We start from the raw sequence: 4,840 nt of genomic DNA, 5'->3' as shown, positions 1-4,840 counted from the left end.
ATATCTAACCTTGTCTCAACGTTTTTCTGAAAATCTTTGTCATGCATAAGACAATTATTAATTAGATATAAGTTTAAAAGATGAGGTTACCAAATACCCCAATATACTTATATCTTTCCCAATACTACTTGAACTACCACCGTTCAAGTTATAATCAGTTTCAAAAGTTCATCACATAGATGAGACTACAAGACAAGATTTGAATAGATTCAATCTTTGAAATATTATTGAATGAAATAAAGTTACGAGATACTTTATTTAGTCCCGATATATATATATATCCATATATATATATATCTCTTAAACATTTCCTGGAACCTCTGTTATGTAAAGTATGAACAGAGTTTGAAACATCCAATGAATTTTGGAAAGGAAAAGAATTTTGGCATAAACCCGATATCTCGCTGATCAGGCAAAGATACCAATAAGTAACCTTTTCTACTAGTAGATGGACAAATTCCCCACTGGTCATCACCCTGGTCATAATTAAGACCTATGCTGGACTGCCACTCAGCCACCTATGCATTTGATGGACTCCCACTGAGCCACTTACACAATAATAGACCGTACCTCGGCCTGTCGCTTATGCCGACTCAATGAGAGGGGCTTACTTCCCGAACGTTGGGCAAGTAATCAATTCATTTACCAAATCTGCAACCTTGTTGCGAATATAAAATACACCACAGAGCCGGACTCCCCAGGTTTTTGAGCGAGTATTTAAATCCCCTTTAAAAATGAAGATCTTAAATATAAAAATGAGTTTTGGGATCCGCTCTGACTTTTAAAAATCATTTTGAAGACTCGAAAACACTTTAAAGAGTGTTTGGAGTAAGACTGATTTAATGAAGTAAATCAGTCCCCAGAATATTAGAAAGTATCTGAATATTATTAATTAAATAATATTCCCATAAAGAATAATCTTTATAAAAATAATTGAAGTAGAAGTATTAAATTTATACTTGAAACGAGTATTAAATAACCCAAGATATACTTATATGAAAGTATTATCTTTATTTGAATAATCGAAAATAAGTTTGATTATTTACACCTTATTCTTTAATAAAATAAAGAATATATTTCCGCAAATAATCGGAGTCATAGATCCTCAAATGAATATTCAAATAATATTCAATAAATAATATAAACTGAGTCATAAACCCTCGAATGAATATTCAAATAATATTCAATAAATAATATAAAAGGAGTCATAAGCCCTCGAATGAATATTCAAATAATATTCAAATAATAAAATAAACTGAGTCATAAGCCCTCGAATGAATATTCAAATAATATTCAAATAATAGAATAAAGGTATCGAATAAACCTTATTCGATCCATAGTTTTAAAAAACTATATCCATATATATATATATATATATAAATATATATATATATAATATACTCGGGAACATCGACTCCCGGTTTAGAAATATGTTCACCTTTTATCCCCTATACTAAGGGTATACGCAACTACTTGTTTTTTTCTAGCATAGGTATTATGCAACTATAAGCATTGAAATCAACAGATAGATAACCAGATTACGAAACAGACATGCATATATACCATATTAGCATGCTCCAATATATCGCAAAATTTGCTAATAACAATCATGCAATATCACAAGATAATGCATATACATATATTTACATCACAACAACAGTATAACGGGTAGAAAACTTGCCTGAGTGCTCCCGGATAGACTTAAGCTTAGAGTGGGTCCGATAACCTATGAACAACAATATAAGTCGGAATTAAACCCCGGTCGCTTAAGAAACTAGACTTTAACCATTTAGAGTCCTAACGTCCGCTTTCGCGCTTAACGATTCACTTAAGTCGCTCGAGTACTCTCGGCTCCACCATTTTTAATAAATTAACCATTAAGGGTTTTAAGGCGATTCTTTCGCGAGTGTCTTACCAACTGCCTAACACACTTAACATAATTGTTTCATACTCCAATTAGTCATTTAAGGGCCTTAACCAAGGTTTCAAAATAAGGCGAGGGGTAATGGTTCGGTCGCGAAACGCCGTTACTTAAAACGGTCGTTTCTCCTAAACCGTACATCGGAATCGAACGAACTACATATCAAAACGAAGCTCGTAACATGAGCTATCTAAACATGGCAGTGTTCATAATCTAGCAGGGGTTCTCGGGTCCTAATGTTATGCACAAAAACAGTCCAAAGAAAATCGGACATTACGACGGCTATGTTTACGCGATTTCCCAATTTTTTTACCATTCCAAATCATATCAATCCAACTACCAATCAACAAAAACTCAAGATACATATCAATGATACTGATTTCAGTCATAATAAGCTCAAGGATCTCAATCCAATCATATATTATAACATCTCCAAATTCAACTAAACTACTTAACAATTAAGCTCGAATCATGCTTATCGTTCGAATAACTACTCATCCATCCAAACCATCACCAAACTTCAACATTAAAACTTATTACTAAAGGGTGTGAAGATTTATACCTTTCTTGGAGGGTGGAAAGTTACTAGGAAGCCTTATGGAGCCTCCTACAAGCTTGATCTTTCCAAAGAAATCAAGAATGCAAAGTTAGGCTTTGAAGTTTCTAAAAGTCCGATTTAAAGAACTGTAAAAATGAGGGTCTTACCATGCTTATTTGGAAGAGACTTGTGAACAAGAGTTGTAGGCCATCTCAATACCTTTCCAAAGAGCTATAGAACACATCATTTGAGTGAGTATTGAAGGAGATATGACAATTTCAAGTTGCTGGGTTTGTTTTGGCCGAGAGCTTCTCTTCATGGGAGCAAAGTCAAATTTTTAATTTTTGTGTTATGATATTTTGCTTGGTTGATTTCCTTTTTGGCTTGGCAATTTTGATCTTTTACCATGGTAACTTTTGCATGGCCAAGAATCAACCAACAACACACTTCTTTTTGTCATGCTTATGTCACCATGCTTGTGTCACCTTTTTAACACATGTCCTTTCCTTGTGGTTTGATGATGTCATAATCCTTGGCTTCTTGTACAAGCTTGTCTCTTGGTCGCTTATTTGTTTTACGGTTCGCTTAACTTTCGTTCTCGTTCGTCGTTTGAGGGATCATATCTGGGATCTTATTACTTGGGTTCCCCTAAAGCTTTCTCAATATTTTATATTCCTTTTATGATCCTCTCTTATAATCCTTGAATTTAAATCCTTTTAATCATGTTACCTTATACTCATTTCTTTCGGTATCTGGTGGATTTTCGGGAAAAATCAAAGTGTCCGGATTCGAATTTTAACGACCTTTACATACACTCATTTACTGTATGGAATACTAATACGATCTTAGAATTTCCATAAAAGTACTCCTATATAGTGTGGTCTGAAAAGTTTTCTCGTTCAGCAAAAACACTATTCATAAGGGTTTCAAAATTTCTCAAAAATTGGGGTTATTACAATGAGAATGCTCATATATTGTTATTCATTATACATATTATTTCGGTGGGCTTGTTGCCCTCCCTTGCTTTCTTCTTTCATCACACAACAACAGATAGACAAGATGAACAGGATCAAGCTCCCAATTCGTGAGCGGTTAGGAAACGTTCCACAGTTTCCTGTAGGCGTTGATGCCGTTGTAGCTGAGGTAGGAACTACCAGTAGGCTAGGCTTTCAATTTTTGTTATACCGGACTTATGTATCTATATGAATTGTAATAATGGCAAAGAAATGTAAATTTATTAAGAAACCCTCTTGAGGTGTAATGGCTTATAATGTGGAATAAAATGACTTGTGTTATTTTTGGTATTCATCTCTGAGACTATAACTTGTGGTGTGTGTGTGTATATTGAGGGGTCACAGTACGGAGTAGTTGATTGTTTATTAAGATTGAGTGTTATTAAGGGAAATGGAACTCGTGACAACCCGGATCCCCGACCCCGGATTTGGGGGTGTTACACTTTATGTTATTGGCTAACCATGTTGCTGAAGGTTTGGTCATAACTAATGAGAGCAATAAACTCAAATGCTGGGCACAAGAGAAAAGGGTCCTTGCAGACCATTTGAGAATTAACCTCAACAGCCAGGTGCCATTGGTATATTTACCAATAATGAATGCACCTCAGGTAAGTGAGGTAAACACTTCTGCAACTCCTACATCTTCCACCCCCATTGTTTCTTTGTCTTCTAGTGTGGCAATGGAATCTGTGTCTTTGTCTCAACATATTCCTACCAAAGCCACCAAACCTAAAATTCCAAAACACAAGTCAAAGAAAACCACCTCTGTTGTTTCTCAAAAGACAACATTTGTACCAACTACCAAAAACCCTGAAGGGAGTGAACAGGGTGTGAGTGGTGAGGGGAGGGGTGACCATCAAGAAACCCCCCAGGATAAGGTGGGAGAGGTAAGTGGTACCCTAGCCAGCCAAGCCACAGTTTCTCAAAAGACTGTGGTGGTTCAAAAGGAGTCCAACACATCCCTAGTTGCATCCTCCCAAAAGGATGCAGCTATTGAAAATAGTCCCCAACCAGGGACACAGAACAAAAGAGGGAGGGACACTGAAGCCACACATTCACATGTCAAAGCTTTTTCAAGAAGAAAGAAGGCTAAAACCCTAGTCTCCACACAGGGGGCACACACTGCACAGATACATCCACCTGTATCTTTGCCTTCTCAAATTCAGCTTGATGTGGCTCCAGCAAATATGGAGTCACAGCCTCATTCTCTCATAATAGACACACAACAATCACCAAATTCTCCATCACCATCTCTGGATGTGGATATGATATTCACATCAATTCCTGATTCTCCCTCTTTAAAACTCAGGGAGGAGCCCCACTCAAATCCTGGTGATCATCATCTGTTAGATGACTTGTTGGATCATC

The sequence above is a fragment of the Apium graveolens genome, chromosome 11, assembly GCF_009905375.1.
Source record: "Apium graveolens cultivar Ventura chromosome 11, ASM990537v1, whole genome shotgun sequence".
Taxonomy (NCBI): Eukaryota; Viridiplantae; Streptophyta; class Magnoliopsida; order Apiales; family Apiaceae; genus Apium; species Apium graveolens.
This window is presented reverse-complemented; position numbering follows the sequence as displayed.